Genomic DNA, 16,601 nt, shown 5'->3' with positions numbered 1-16,601 from the left:
CCCAGGGACACGGGTGAGCCTTTGCATTCGCTGCAGGGACAGAGCGAGACAGAGGGGGGCCGATGCCCACTGGCAGACGGGCCTCTCGGGCGCATTGCAAGTCCTGCACAGTGACGTCCGGAGAGGTGTCACTGCGGCTGCACTGGGTGTAGCGCTGCGCTGTCCCCGAGGCCACTGGGCGTGGCGGCTGTGCGTCTGGGGCAGGGCGGTCCTCCTGCACTCTGCCAGCTTGGAGGCTGCGCTCCTGCCCCGAGCAGGATGCAACAAGCTGGGGAGGTTCCGCTCTGCTGCTTTCTCTGCAACTCCTGTCTTGTCCGGGTGCCAGCAGGCCCTCGTCCTTCTAGGAATCCAAGCTGTGGCCTCTGAAGGCTGACGAGACGGTTCTGAGCCTCCGCACACTCTCGCTTTTCCACATGGCGTCTCTGTCGTATGTTCGCCTCGCCGAACCCCTTCCCTCTCTCGCCGGCCCTTCTGAAGACCCGCCAGCACCTTCAACGCCTCCCCATGAGGTTCTCACCTCGGTCCTCCTTTGATCTCTGCCTGTTCACGCTCTGCTTGGGCTGCCTCAATAAACCGCTCTCGGATACAGATCTATATATAACACGGAGCTGTATATATATATAAACTCCAAACATGCATTTCCAGGCTCGACTTCCTGCCCGAATTCCGGTCCAGCACGTACTCATTCAGCAGGCACTCACCGCGGGGCCGGGAGCGAGGGGGACCTGTGGCCCTGCGGAAGCCACGTCCTGGGCCTTCGGCTGACCCGCAGGCGCGTGGGCCCACGTGCGCCGTGCCGCAGGCTTCTGGTGGGGACGCGGGTCTCCCTCACCCCACTCTTCACGCCTCCCTCTCGTAACCTCGTGTGACCTTGTCGGCCAGCTGTGTGGATCCTGCCGCCAGCGTCCCTTAGCTGCACCTGGCCTGCCTTTCTGACAGGTGTGCAAGCAGCCCAGGAGGGCTCCTCTGGGGAAGGAAGGGGAGGGGAGAGAGGAAGGGGAGAGGGAGGGGAGGGCGGAGAGGGCGGCTCAGGCGTGTGGGCCCAAGGCACTGAGTGGACAGCAGGTGCTCGCACAGAGCTGGCGCCTTCCTGTCACCGGCCGTTTAAGCATCCTTCCCCGAGGGGCGCACGTGTGTAAGCTCCCGTTAAAACACAAGGTGAATGACATAATACACCGTGCCAGCCCCCCTACTGAGAACGTAACGTGGGCCGGGCCCTGCCAAGTGCTCAGCCAGCCTTTCCCTCACGAGGTGGGTGCTCCCAGGGTTCCCACCGTACAGATGGAGAAACGGGTACAGAGAGGTGAGTGTCACACCGGGTTTGAGGCCACCCGGACAGACTTTCACCCTGTGTCTAAAAGCGACTTACCTGGATCCTGCTCTCCCCTCCGTGTCCGTGGCTGGATGTGGAGAGAGGCCGTTGTGACCCACGTCGCCCTCGCCTTTCACAGGCCGTCAGCAGGGTCCCCGCAGCTGCCCCCCATCTCCCCGATCCCCCTCCCCCCTCCTTCTCAGCAGCTTTGCTCATGACGGCAGCTCTGCCTTTTCTAACGAAAATCCGTCAAGCCTTCCTCGGCTTTGTGCGATTGTCCCCTCTGTGGCAGATGTCCCAGACCAGTGGGCCACGGGCCGTACTCAGCCGCCTGGTGCGCGTTTGGCCAGCAGTTTTTAAAGCGATTCTAGGTGACATGGAAGGGCTGGTGGCTTTCGTACCCGGGCCGGCAGCCACACGCTCCCCATCCGCCGCATCCCGGCCTCTCGTCCCGCTGACTCTGTCCCCAAAGCTGAGCGCCACTCCTGCCCGAACCCGGGGCTCCTTAAAGACGGGGCAGTGGACGTGGAGAGGACTCTGCCCGTCGCAGGACCCCGTTTCACGCTGGGTGCAGACGGCGATGCGTGTGTGAAAAAGACTAAGGGTCTGGGAAGAGGGCGTAGGGCCGGCCGCGCGCCCGTTCCCACGCGCCTGGTGGCACCTGAGTTTGTGGTTCTACATCAGACTAACGGGATGAAAGGACCCTGCTCACCTGCCCACGCCCCGTCAGCAGAGTAGCAGAGACCCCACCGACGCGGCACACGTGGAACCGGGGGGAGGAAGGTGAGAGGTGGTGACACGCGGTGTCTCCTGCCACCGCAGCTGCGACTTTCAGTCTCCCCCACGTCGCAAGCAAGCAAACAACTTCCTAACACACCGCAGGCCGCGGGGGGCCTGGATGCCCCTCGACTGTACGTAAAACGGCTCCTCCGGCAGCTCCCGGCAGTTGGCGGCGGTCACAGCTCCCTGACGCGGGCTGTCGCACGGGCTGCCGCGGGACGTTCCGGGCGGGAAGCCTGATGGGGCTTCAGCACAGGGTTTGGGAGGCCCCCCCAGGACGCGGCGACAGCGGCGATCTCTCATCTTCAGTGCGTTTTCGGTTTGTCTTCTCGGGCCCCCGAGTTGCATTCAAGTTAAATGAACATTGAAAATTGATACTAGGCACGGGCAAAGGCTTCGGGCTCAGGCGCCAGCTTGAATTCCGCTGTCCCTCACTGATGACTAATGTCCCGTGGGCACATGGCTTCACTAGTTTGTGCCTCAGTTTTCACATCTGTTGAAGGAGGTGCTTGTGTAGTGTCGTGTGGCGAAGATTTATGGTGCAGTCGGATGCCCTAAACGGTGTAGGTTACATGATAGTAACTCAGCTCGAACCCGCTGAGCAAAAGTGAGAATTTCTTGACTTTCCTCACTGAAAAGTTCCAGGGCGTATTGGCTTCAGGCGTAGCTGGACCCAGGAGCTCAGCGTCGTCAGGACTCAGCCCTCTCCTTATTTGGACCCTGGTTCCTGCTGCGTTTGAGCCCAGGCTTCGCTGAGCCTGGAGGACTAGCTGGCTGCTTTGGGGGAAGCGGAACCGAGCTCAGAAAGAACGCAGGCTGCCGTGTGGGAAACCTGGACCGGAGACTCCGTGGGCACCGTAGCCGTGAGGAGCATCCAGGGGCGGCATCAGGGCCGGCATGCGACCAAGACGCTGCATCCGTATCTAAGCCGTGTAGAATAGATGGGTCCAAGATTATGATTTCCATTTGACAGATGAGGAAACTGAGGCTCTGTATTAGTTTTCTGTTGCTGCCGGACCAAATCATCGTATACTTAGTGGCTCAAAACAGCGAGATTTGTTATCTTGCAGCTTCAGAGGCCAGAAGTCCCAAAGGAATCTTACTGAGCTCAAATCGAAGTGTCAGCAGGGCCGCGTCCCTTCTGGAGGCTCCAGGCAGAATCCATTTCTTGCCGTTTCCGGGGGGTAGAGGCCGTGGGGTCCTTGGCTCCGGGCCCCTCCATCGTCCGACCAGCAACGTGGTAGCATCGGGTACCTGTGACGCCGTCCCCGCCACCCCCTTCTTCTCTTTATAACCCTGTGGTCATATCGGGCCCATTCAGATAATCCAGGAAAGCCTCCCTGTGTCAAGACCCTAAATTTAATGCCACGTGCAAAGTCCCTTTTGCCATGGTGGGGTAACATAGTCACAGCAGTTGGGAGTTAGGACAATGACGCCTTTGCAGAAACCATTTTTCAGCCAACCACAGGCTTGTCAGGGCAGCAGCTCCTTGGTCACTTCGTAAGTTGACATCTGAGCCAGGACCTGAACTGCGGTCAGTGGGTGGTCACGAGTTAAGCCTGGCTCCCTGCCGTGTAGCCATGTGGCCTGAGTCAGGCTTCCCAGCCTCAGAGTCCTCAGCTGTAGAGCGGGGACACCGTTACGGGATTAGGACCCTGTCTGCAGCTCGAGCTGAGCGTCCGACAGGGGCAGCAGTGCCAGGTGCTCCTGCTTGTGAGCAGCCAGAATGGGCTGCGCCCTCAGGCGGTGGGGGGGACCGGGCATGGGCCAGTGGCGCATTGGGATAGCACGAGCTTTGGGACCTGAGCTTCGCTGGGTGCCAGCTCCCCGCTGAGAGAAGGTGGGAGCCGTCCCCCTCAGCATGTGGCAGACAGAGCCAGTGCAGGGCGCCTCAGTAAGTCAGCTCCCGCCCTCCTGCACCCCTCCTCTCCCCTCGCCCCTCCCCTCTCACCCTTCTTCCCCTCCCCCCTCCCTCCTTCCTCCCCTGCAGCCCCCCTCTCCCTCATCCTCCTCCGCCTTTCCTCCCTCTCTCTCTTCTGCTCTAGCGCACGAGCTCCTTTAAGAGCGGGGATGGTTGCAGGGACTTCTGGGCGTCTGCCCTTGGCCTCTCCTCCGGGGTGTGGCCACGCGGATCCTTCCCCTGGTCAAGGTCTCGGTGGTCTCAGGGGTGCAATCTAAATGCTAATGACCGCGGCCTGGCCTGCCCCGCCCGCATCCCTCTGCTGGCACCAGCAAATAGGGTCTCCCCACCGTGATGCGGGCTCAAATCCGAGCCATCTTGGGAAACCTCTAAGGCCCAGGAGGGGTCCTCCCCGCAGCGGCTGCCCGTGGAGCTGGCCCATGCCCACGCCCACGCCCTGGCTGCCTTTCACGCGCCTGATGCAGGCGCGGTGTGCCTGCCTGCCGGTCGTGGTGTCTCACTGGAGCGTGAAGATTTTCCCGTTTCGCAGCTCCATCCTGAACGTGAAGCGTCTTGAGATTCACTTACATTTTGAGAGGCCCAGCAGCCGGCCATAAACGGGCCTCCTTGGGCGTCTCTGAAGCGGGAGGGGGACGTGTGGCCACTCCCGTGGGCCGGGCAGACTGCCACTGGCCTCCCCATCGTGGGCCGAGGACAGCGGCCTCCCTTGTAGCCGATGCTGGCCCTGGGCATGAGGGCACACCGACCTGTCGCGTCTGTCACTTGAAGGTTGTCCAAGACGTTGACTTGGAAGGTCGCTTAGCTCTTGAGTCTGCTTTGAAAATCAGCGGTGACACGGAGACTGACAATGGATGGATCACGCGGGGTGGCGAGCGGGCGGCCGCCGCTGGCATTTCGTGGTGACGTCAGCGGCAGGTACTGGCTGGCTGTGCTCTAAGCGCTCTGCTCAGTGCTCTGTATGAGTGACCGTCACTAAGCCTCTTAGAAGCCCTGTGAGGCTGTCGGGAGGCCACCTAACAGGAGGCCACCTCCCAGCCAGCAGATCCGATGCTCCTGGGAGCTTCATTGCCACCTAGCGTGAAGGCCACCACCACGCGCGTCCTTGGAAAATAAACCGGGAGTGTCTCACGTCGGTCGCTCAGGGGCCGCGCTTTGCTGAGGCGGCGCGGTGGCCCCTGTGTGACCCATGTGGGGCCGGGGGCGCCTGAGACTCTGGACCCACAGCAGTGGTGTGTCTGCTGCGGTGGTTCAGAGCGTGTGCGGGGACGGATCCTGGCCCAGCTGCTTGCCGGCTGTGTCACGGGGCCCGTCCCCTCATCTGCCAGGGCCACCGTCCCCTCACCGGTAAAGTGATGCGCTGGCTGGGGTTACGACAGTCGCTCGCTATGGGACTGTGGGAAGGCGGTGCGCTTCCTCAAGGAAAGGCGTCGAAAACCCCTCACCTTCTCAGCGCGGTGACTGCGCCTCCCCCACCGGCCCGGGTCCCTGGCACGTCCGCATGGCCAGCGGCAGGGAGCGGGCTCCGCCGCGGCTTTTACCCCTCTTCCCTGTCTTTTCTTCGGGACCGGATGTGGGAGGGTCATGACTTCACAGGTGGCCAGCTCGCACTGTTCTCTGGGCACTTGCCAGGTGCTAGCTCAGTGGTTTCTGTGCCCTCGGTCCCGCCGACCTGCGGCGGGCGGGCTCCGTGTGAGCGGAGGCTGTGGGCTTGCGAGGCGGCCGGAGCGACACCAAGCTGGGCACACGCACAGAAGCGCATCTCTCGGTGCCGGGGTCCAGGCCCAGGTGCCGATGGGGGTGGTTCCACCTACGCTGCCCTCTCGTGTGTCGTGAATGGGGGAGAAAGTCCCCCCCTGGATCTGACGTGTTGGTGCCCTGGCCTGGAACTTCCAGCCTCCAGGATGCGGGAAAATAAGTTCCTTCTGTGGACAAGCCACTGGTCCGTGGGACTCGGTGATGGCAGCCTGAGCTAAGACACCAGTGTCATTCAGAGGTCCTAAGGGTATGACCTGCACAAGCTGCACCCCAGAGCCCTCCAAAGGCGCCTTCTGCCTGCAGCAAGTGTCTGACATCCGTGACAACCCAGGATGTCAAAGGGAGTAGAATTACTTTTTCTCATATTATTGCAGAAACTAAAACATTCCTGAAAAGCAGAAAAGGAAATTAAAGTCATCCATGATTCTACCCATCCATGCACAGCCACTATTTACATTTTAATGTCTTTTCTTCTGAGATTTTTTTATGCACAGTTTTTTAATGTAATTATATCCATTCTCTACGTGCAATTTTTATCTCTTTTTTTTAGTGACTATTATAAGCGTTTTCCACATGATGCAGTATTTACGAACGTTGCATTTTATGACCCCACAAAGTTCCACGTGAGGATAACAGCGTGGATTGTTTAACCAAACGTTTACATTTTAAAAATGCTATTTCTGCGTTAGCCTGTGGTGGTGACGTTACTGCGGCCCTCCCTCCACCAGGCGGTCCCCTTCTCCTTGAGCTGTACCCTCCAGGGTGTCATTACCGCATCAGAGGGCGGCCGGTTCAAGGCCAAGGCGTTCCATCCACATTTACAAATTACTCTTTTAAAAACGCTGCACCAATTTACCGTCAGATCTTCGATGTAAGAAAACACTGGTCTTGCTACACTTGTTAATTCGCCTATTACCGTTTTAAAGGACCGGTAATATGAAAGGCTTGATATGTTGTTGTTTGTATTTGCATGGCTTTGATGAGTAGTGATATTGAAAAAATTTTCCACGTTTGATAAACAGTAGCTCCTCTTTGGGACATATCTGTTTATGTCCTTTCTTCATTCATCTACTGGTGTCTTGTTTCTCTTAAAGATTAGTATCAATTCAAATATATAAAAACACCGCTGCTTTTGGATATATCTGCTCCAAATGCCTCTCCCTGTTGGCTGTTTTCCTTTTAAGTTTGACTACGTTTTCTATGAACAGAAGATTTAAACTTTTGGTAATCGCATCTGCCCATCTTTTCCTCTGTGTATTTTTGATCTTTTCTAAATCTAGACACCTCTTCCCACTCCGGAAACTTGATAAATATTCATTTCTATTTTCTTATAGTTTGTTTATGCTTTGTTTAAAAAACAGCTCTCTGATCTAACTGGAATTCGTTTCAGCATATAACACTGAGGAGATTTTTCACACGGCTAACCATTTATCCCAGTAAGATTTATTCCGTAATGTTATTTTCCCTCTCCTTTACCATGTATTAAATGTTCGCGTGCAATGGAGTATGATCTGAGCTGTCCGTCATACATAAGTTCGAGGAGGACAGGGTTCAAACGCCAGGAGAGATGGCCGGCAAGAAGGACCTTTAGGCTTTCCACTTGGCCCGAGCACCCAAGTCCCAGTGAGCCTCACATCGCCTCCAGGGCCCACTGACCCTTTTCAGCGTCTTACGGTTCAGCTTCATTGAGGCATAGCTGACATATAAATTTGTAAGGTGCTTAAAGTGCACCTCGCGATGATTTCAGGTGCCGCACATCATGAAGGGGTTCCTCCCATCTGATGGACGCACCCACCGCCTCGCCTTTGTGTGTATGAGAGCATTTAAGGTCCGTGCTCTTAGCAAACCTCAGAGTTGCCATGCGACGTCATCAGCTGTCGTCACTGCGCTTTGCATCACATGCTCGGACCTTATCCCTCCTACAGCTGAGAGCGTGCACCCTTAGGCCCACCTCTCCAAGTTTCCCCACGTCCAGCCCCTGGCTATCACTTTCCGAACCTGTTTCTACAAGTTTGAGTTTTGTTTGGTTTTTACAGATTCCACATGACATATAAGTGACACCGTGCATTATTTGTCTTTCTCTGTCTGGCTTATTTCACTTGGTGTAATACCCTCCATGTTCTTCCAAGGTGTTGCAAATGGCAGGCCCGCCTTCCTTCTCGCGCATGTGTCACGTGCCGTCGCGTGGGCTCTGACTCCTGGCGGCCCCGTGAGTGAGCGACACTCACGATGGCCGGTCCTCAGCAGCCCGGCTCTGGCCCTGCGGACACGTGCCCGCGGCTTCAGCGCATCTCGTACCGGCCTCCTCCTTCCCTGCCGCCCTGTTTCCCAGCGGGATTGTCGTCTCTAGAGCGCCCCGCCTCCCGTGCCTGAGAGGGACGGCTTCCCCAAGGCCATTGTGCCTCCAGCGATGTTTCAGGCTTCGAGTGCTTCTAGGACCCACTTGCCCGTCGTCCTGGAGGTGCAGGGTCTCTGTAGAGCCGTATTTCAAAGGCGTCGTTCCTTCCTGCCGGCCTCTCTGCCGTCCAGCTTTCGCATCTGTGTATAGTAGCGGGCAGCACTTCACAGTAGCAACCTGAGTGACTCCCACATGCAGCTGTGGGAGACCGAGAGGGTGACGTCCCGTCACTTTTGCTGAATTCTATCCAGCAAGCGTTGAGTCACCAGACCCAGGCCACACTTGCAGGGTGGGCTCCACGGGGAGTGATGCCGGGCGGTGGGCATGGCTGGGCCATCTCCGCAGGCTACATCCTGGATTGTTTAACAAAAGCATCGTTCTCACGTGGGCCAAACACTAAGGTGCGCTGCTTCGGGAGACTGAGGGCCCTGTGAGTCCCCACCCGCACCGGGCGGGGCCTCTGGGGGCCTGCCGGCCTCCCTCTGCTGAGCACTGAGCACTGAGCAGCAGGGTCTGGGGGGCAGCTGCCAGCCATTGCTGTTCACGGAGTCTCTGGACCCCTCAGCCTAATGCGGTCTTCACTCTGCCGCTGGAGACTGCTCTGGCCCCTGCGGAGCCTGCCCGTCAGCTGGGTCTGAAAGCTGAAGGGAACAGGGAGAGAGCGGGGGCGGCGGGAAGGTCAGCACCCACGGGAGAAGCAGCGCCATCTGGGGCCCCGCCCTGCCTTTCCCCAGGCATGGGCAGCACCTCAGCACCCGGTGCCTGCTGCCGACGCCCCCGTGCGAAGCAGACGTCCTGGGCAGAGGTTTGTGAACAGGCGCCCCACCCTCAGCAAGCGGACAACCCCGGCCGCCTCCCCGCCCTGCTCTCCTGCTCTGCGTCGGCCTCGCAGGGCCCGCGCATCCGGCGAAGGCAGCACGTCCGGCCTGCGGCGCTGCCCACGGCGTTCATTCCGTTCAGGACGCAGCCCTCTGGCTTGATGGGCAGCGCTGTGGTGTCCCAGTGACCCCACTTCACGCGGAGACTCGGCCGTGGCCCTGACACTGCGCGGATCCCGACACGCCTGGGTCCCAGGACACCAGGTGGGCGGGGCGTGAGGAAGACCGAGGCGCTCGGGGAAGGGACTGCTGTCATCCACACCCAGCCACAGCTCAGACGGGGCTGGCCCCTCGGCCCAAACGCATAGCCAGGCAGGGCCCAGCGGGCGGACGCTGGAGAGAGTGAGGGGCCCTTCCTCACGTTGCCTGCCACCACGCGGGGCTGCACACCAAGTCACCAGAGGCCAGGCCTCCACACCCTGAGACTGTGACCTCACCACCCCGGAGCGAGGCCTGGCGCTGGCGGCGGCAAGAACCCGGCCTGAAGAGAAAGGCTCTAGGCCTTCGTGGAGGCAGCGAGGCTGAAGCCCGCGGCTCTGGAACGGAGCCGGGATCCCAGGCAGGAAGAGAAGACAAGCTTGCAGAATTGTGGTGGCTTCGTCCAGACCCACCGCTTACAGTCTGTTGCAGATCTTTCTCCCAGACAAGTGACAGAGCCGAGGTTCCTAGTGGACCCCAGGAGACAGTTCTGGTGAGCTTTGGCTAAGGGACTAGACTGAACTGGGGTTCGGGGCGCACAGCCCGCTGACCACGCCTGGATGCGTCAGGGGCTGACGTATGGGAACACTGCCCTTCCCAGTAAAACCATCCGGATTTTATCCTCTGACATCGAACCTTCCAGGAGTGTCCTTTAAATTTATAATAAGAGGAGGCTGTAGACCTAGAATTCAGAGAAGAGAAAATGAGCCATTTAAGAGCCTGCCTTTTTGAATGAAATGGGCCAAGCACATTCTTTTTACAAAGTTAAACGGGACAGAAAACCGTCTGAAACAGACCCTGTGGCTGGCGGAAAGAATTCAGCGGGAAAGCCGGTGCTCACATGCCGGCTTCGCCTTCACAAGGGCAGGAAACAGGTCCAAGGCGACTGAGCCGGAACGGCAGGCGGGAGAGGGGACAAAGCCGGTGGCTCGGGGGAGCCCGGGGCGGCACAGTTGTCCTTGTCGGATGCCGGGAGTGAGGCTCCCGTTGGCAGGGACGGCGAGCCATCTCGCACCCCGGCCTCCGCTGCCTCACAGTGCGGCTCTCCCACGAGGGGCCTCGGGCCTCGGCAAACGATTAGGCGGCACACGGTTTCTGGGAAGCGGCCTGTTATTACCTGATGCTTCATTTTTATTTTAATTTCCTCATCCTTGTCCTGCCCCGGGGAAGGGAGAATTCTCACCGACACACACTAGGCCCCCGCGGTGGAACGAGCCGTAAAGGGCAGCATCTGTGCCTCCCCAGCCTCCTCCGCATCAGCAGGCAGTACAGACGGTCTGCTTCTGATCCTTGGAAGCGTCGGTTCATCTTGGGGTCACCACCCAGGTGTGCGCATCCCCACTTAGCACGTAGGGAAACCGAGCGTGGGGATGAGGAAGTTGACGTGGAGCTGGGTCAGGTGGCGCAGAGGTCCCAGGGTGGGGGTGGGGGGGGCGCCATTTCTCCAGACTCTGTCTCTGGCCTTTGCCTGTAACTTCTCAGCTGCCATCCAGAGCAGGGACTTCATCTTATGTGTTCTCAGAGAGTGGTCCTTGGGGATTCTCATCATTTCTCCAGACTTTGTCTCTGGCCTTTGCTTGTAACTTCTCAGCTGCCGTCCAGAGCAGGGACTTCATCTTATGTGTTCTCGGAGAGTGGTCCTTGGGGCTTCTCGTGTGGGAGCTTGGAGGACGAGAGCCCAGTGCCTGCGAGCATTCCAGTTTGGAGACTGCCTCCCTAGTGTCTGTGGGGCCACGCGAGGCCAGAGCCACACTGCACCGGGGGTCCCCAGTCTGCTTATGCTCGCCGTCTCGTCTCGGGCACCGAGCTCTTTGCACTGCCCCCTCCCCTGCCCTGTGTCCGGAGCCCAGGAACCACGAACACAGGCACACGCACAGCAGCCCCTGCAGTCGGCGCTCCCGGAAGGCTAAGTGACCGCCCCTTGCTGCAAACCCCAGCTCCGCAGACAGGCCCACGTCCCGCCCCCACGGCCCTGCGGGGGGACTTGTCTGGGAAGGCCTCGGAGTCCCTCTCTGTGTGGTGACAGCTGTCCAAACAGAAGAGGCGCCCAGCACCCTGAGAATGAAGCTGTGTGGCTGGGATGGGGACGTGTGACCGCGAGTGGCAGATGTCTGCTCCTGTGCGGGGCGTTCACGCCCTCGCTTCCCTTCGCCTCCAAAACAGACATGCTGTGGAGGGATCATTCTCAGGAGACGCCACGTCCCTTTGCGGGGAAGAATGACCGTCTTCTGAGCGCGCGCAGCTCTGCCGCCCCCCGAGCCTCACAGCATCTCTCCTCAGCCCCTTCCTCCACGGAGGTGCAGGGGGCGGGGGGCTCTGGAGGGCCCCCCGTGAAGCCTCGTCTTCCGGGTCTGTCCGAAGTGGCAGCTGCCTTGCAGAGCCGTGCCGTCCGCGCCCGTCTGAGACGGGCAGAACAGCGATCTCGTGGGTGGCTCTGGGCAGAGCTGTGTCCGTAAGGGACAGTGGCCGATGAGGATCCAGAGCCATTTCACCCTTGTGGGCGACGTGAAGGCGAACGAACGAGACGCGACTCTGGCCCTGAAGGAGGCCGGGGCCTGGGGCGGGCGGGAGCCCGGGGTAGCCTCACTTGTGTTCAGCACGTGACCGTTTGTTGTCATCGCCTGTTTTTTTCTCGAGAGCTCCATGGAAAACCATCGCGGTGAACTTCAGAACGGGCGATAACGACACAGCAGGCAGCCCGCGGCGTCTGAAAAGGGGCCTGTCGCACACGGGGCTCGTTCACACCGCCCGGTGCGCAGGCGAGTTCGGAAGAAGTGGGTCGGCTTGCAGAGTTGGCTGCCGTAGGATCCTGCCAGCAGCCGCCTGGAGGAACCTGTGTTTTTTGCCGCAGATGGGACCTCTCTAAATAGTTCACAGCGCGGGGCTCGCTCGCTGCGCAGTCGTTTAAGGATTCTTTGACGAGACGTTTCCATACCGACTTATTGGGAAATGGGTCACTTCTCCCACGGAATCCGACGACGTCCGATCGCGCGTGCGGGCTTCCTTCCGGCCGGTGCCACAGACCCTCGGCGCTCCCTGCTCCGCGGTGGGCTGTGGGAGGCCACCACGCGGGCCCCGACTCGGCGCGGGCTGGTGGTGGCGACACTTCTGCCTCAGGGTCGGCTGCCCTGCTAAGTGTGTGTCCACAGGGGAGCAGAAGCCCTGCCTGCTTCCTGCTTTCTTGGTGGACAGGTTCGTGATCCAAAGCAGGAGTTGGAAAGTGACAGCCCGAGGGCCACTGCCTGTGTCTGTAGAGTTTCCCTGGCACAGGGCAGCAGAGCTGAGGAGCTGTGATGGACTCTGGGGCCCGCGAAGCCTGGAACACTCACCGTCTGTCTGTCTGACCTCCTGTGGCGCGGGCGGGCGAGCCCTTCCTTTAGGCAGCAGCTCACGTGTGTCCTGTTGCTCGGGGACGGCTGGGGTTCCCAGGATTTGCCCAGGGAGGGTGGAAGCAGCACCGTGGGCACACTGAATTCACACTTGCCTCTCCTTTTCCAATCGTAAGCCCTATAAAGACGCTGGAGGGCATCGAAGTCTGCTTCACGTAAAGAGGAAGTATTTTTATCTTGTTGAAGGTATAGATGAAGTAAGACAGGTCCATAAATAACTGTAATACAAAGATCAAAGTCGTAAGAGATACAGAGAAAATATTCTGGGAGCTCGGTGTGGGAAAAACTACTTTAGACTTAGGGGAACAGGAAAAAAAGGCATTTAATCCAGGCTTTGAAACATGAATAGAATCTGAACAAGGACCTTGTAAAAGGGATCGAAATCGCGGGTCACGTGTGATCTGTGAGGGCGTGGGAAAACCGTCCCGCGTCCCGCGTCCCGCGTCCCGCGTCTGCCGCATCCACCTGGCTGCGCATCCAGGGGAAACTGATCAGGTTTCCACGAAGTCGCAGGCACGGCGTTGTGCAGATCCAGAAACCGTGGTCCAACGCGTCCCCTGGATGTTCAAGGTCTTGCCTACAGTGACCCACGGACGGTTCAGAGGTCTGCAAGGAGAGGTCAGAAAGGTGGCACATGGACGCCGCAGACTTCGAGGAGCTTCTCTCAGAGCTGGAGAGCAGCTCGGCTGGGCTGGGGGACGCCCAGGTGGCTGGCGAAACGTCATTCCCGGGCGTGTCGGCGAGGGTGTTTCTGGAGGAGACGAGCGTTTAAGAGAGAAGGAGGTCGACCCTCAGCCCGTGGGCGGGCGTCTGCCGAGGGCCAAGTGGAGCCAAGGGCGAAGGAAGGACGAATTCTTTCTCTTCTCAACCTGGGACATCCACCTCCCGGCCGTGGCGCCTGGGGCTCCTGGCTGGTGGCCTTCAGATTCTGGGAGCTGAGCAGCGCAGCCCCTGCTCGCGCACCCGGTCGGACCCCGTCTGAGCTGCGGCACCAGCTCCCCGAGTTCCTGCCTGCAGGCGGTGCGCGGTGCAGCTCTGTCTCTGGAGAACCCCGACTCGGGCCGGCAGCCAAAGCCACCGCCGCTGGTGGGAAGCGAGGACAGCGGGGCCACACGGCCCTCCCGGCGTGGAGAGGCCGTGTCTGGGGGAAGGACACGTCGTGGCATGCGGGGAGGTGCTGCCCCGGGCTCGCTTGGCCGTCGGGAAGAGATGGCAGCATCCAGCAGGGAGTGGGGAGCAAGTCTCCGCGACGTGGCACCACGTCCCGCGATGGCGCGGGCGGTGTCCCTGGGAGGGTGGGCAGAGCTGGTGTCTTTTGGAAGCAGTGGTCAAGTTCCGTAGAACGGAAGGGAGGGAAGCAGCTTTACCCAGGTCGGAGGAAAAACGAGGCGCCGACGTCCCCTGCTTCCTGTCTGACGCAGCCCAGCGCGGGCCACGCGGTCTGAGGGACCTTGCACCGGGGGCGAACGGCGGGAGCGCAGGGCCTCACACCGTCCTTCACGAACACTAGGCGAAGGCAGAGGTGTCTCCGGTCAGGGCCAAGAGGGGGCACAAGAACAAACTTGCGTCCCGTGGGAAGATATTTCAGCGTAGAAAGAGAACAGAAATATAGCATCCAAACGGAGAGACATCAGAAAAAACAAGTACATTTTTGATAGCGCGTATTTTCTGCACCCTCTGAAGTGCACGTGGGAAGACAGGGTGACACCCCAGTTGTCTGAGGTGGACAGGTGCAGTCTGAGGCAGAGGTCTGAGGTGGACAGGTGCAGTCTGAGGCAGAGGTCTGAGGTGGACAGGTGCGGCCTAAGCAGTGGTCTGAGGTGGACAGGTGCAGTCTGCACGGCAGTGCAGACTTGTAAATTGCACTGGAAAGTGGAATCGGCGGTGTGTGGTCCATGAACCAGAACTTGGAGCAAGGCCAGGCAGACGAGGCCCGCGGGAGAATGTCGCGGCGTCTGCCTGGGGGACGGGGGACGGGGATTCACGGTGTGAAGAAGCAGTCGTCGGGGGAGAGAGGAGAGGCCATAGATGACCACCAGAGCCTCGTTCTTTAAGTTCCCGTGGGACCGAAAGCCTCACTGTTGGCCTACAACCTGCAGGTGCACGCTCATCTTCTCCGAAGGGCTTTATGTTTGCAGCCCATTTTTGAAACTTTTGCGCGTTTAAAACAAAATAATTCAGTAACAGTGAAACATACCGTATATTGTTTCTCGCCAGTAATCACACAAGAAGGGAGACATCGGTATACAGATTGGAAAGGCAGAGACAGTTATTCAAGCGATAGGAACATCTCCCTCAAACACGCATGAAATCAACTTAAAAACTATTAAGATTAATATGCAAGTTCAACGATGTCGCCAAACGCAAGAGAAATATCAAAAAATTAACAACTTTCTTATATGCCTGGGGGGGAAAAAGCAGTAAGAAATCGAACGGATTAAAAATATGCCGCTCATATGATAGCCTAAAAACAAAACGTCTAGGAATAAACTTAACAAATAAGAGTGGAGTTCCTGTGAAGAAAATCCGGAGCTTGATGGGAGGACCTGAAGGAAGACTTAATAAACAGACACAACGAAGACTCATATCGGGTTCTTGGGTAGAAGTATGGAATTTCATAAAGATTCCTATTTCTATTGATTGATTGATTGATTGATTTAATTATTCTGTCGTCTATTAAATTATTTAAATTTAATTCTTGAAATTAACCTGAAGTTTTGGGATACCCCAATACAAGCAACAGAAGTAGTTTTTAGAGGCTAGGAGGATGACGAAATAATTTAATAGCTCGATCGTAAGAAGACGTGGGATTTTAGCTGAGACTTTTTTTTTTTAAAGAGATGCAGCGTGACACCCCCTAGGTGTTCGAGCGCGTGATGAGGGCCTGTGCCGTCGAGGCCTCGTACACAGAGACCCGCAGACGTCTGGAGCAGAAAGCACAGAAACAGAGTGAAACACAAGTATGTGTTTGTCACATAAGGATGTTAGCATTTTAAATGAGTAAAACGATAAGTTTTCAGTAAATGACTCAGAGGCAAATGGTTAACTATTTGGGAAAAAAAGTAAATTCCTCTTTAATACTCTGCACTAAAATAAACCAGATAGATTGAGGAATTAGATGGAAAAAGTTAAAACATAAAACCGTGTGAAGAAAATGCTGGTAAATGCGTAATATAAAGTTTATCAGGGATGACCCGTGTCCCTCCATGCCAGCTCTTAGTCGTTCTGAATGTCACCTTGAACGGGGAGTCACGTATCTGAGGTGCTCGGTGACCCGGGGAGGGTGGGCTTCAGGAAATTATTTGTGACCGGCTACGAGGCTTCCCAGGAGGAGCGACTCGTTGGAAAAGTATGTCGGGTGTGGTCAGCTCAGCTCGGCCCGGCCGTGAGCGGAGTTGGGTGGCCTGGGGATCCAGCACGGCGGCTGGCACCGGGCTTTGTCCCTGTGTCCCCCGAGACTGGTGACTGGGCTCTGGGCAGGGAGTCTGGTACATGAAAACCGGGAGAACTGTTTCACCCAGGCTTACGAAACAGTGTGGCCCCGGCAGCCGCACTTGGCGCCGCTTACGGCTGAGTGAAACGCCATACACGTGCGGGGGACATCGCTGGGGCCTCCAGCCGGGCTGGGCCACGGCTCCCAGTGCTCACGCTTCACCGGCCACAGTCAGTCTTGTGCAAAAGGAAGCGCAGCCCTCCCTCGGGCGGCTGTCCCTGGGAAGCCCAGGGCCCAGGAGCACGGCCCCCTTCCCCACAGGTTACTTCCCAGCCACCCGCGTCCAAAACACGAAGTGGAAAATTCCAGGAAGGAACAATCTGTAAGTTTCCAGTCGAGCGCTGTTCTGAGCAGCGGAAGGGAACCCCGCCCCGCCCCACCTGTTCTCAGGTGTGCGGGCTCCCGGTGGCGGCCTGTGCCTAGGTCACTCGGCAGCCGGCTTGGTGATCGCATCCCCAGAGAGAGGGACCGCATTCC

This window comes from Pteropus alecto, unplaced genomic scaffold, assembly GCF_000325575.1.
Source record: "Pteropus alecto unplaced genomic scaffold, ASM32557v1 scaffold15, whole genome shotgun sequence".
Classification (NCBI taxonomy): Eukaryota; Metazoa; Chordata; class Mammalia; order Chiroptera; family Pteropodidae; genus Pteropus; species Pteropus alecto.
The sequence above is the reverse complement of the archived record's forward strand: the minus strand, read 5'-3'. Positions refer to the sequence as shown.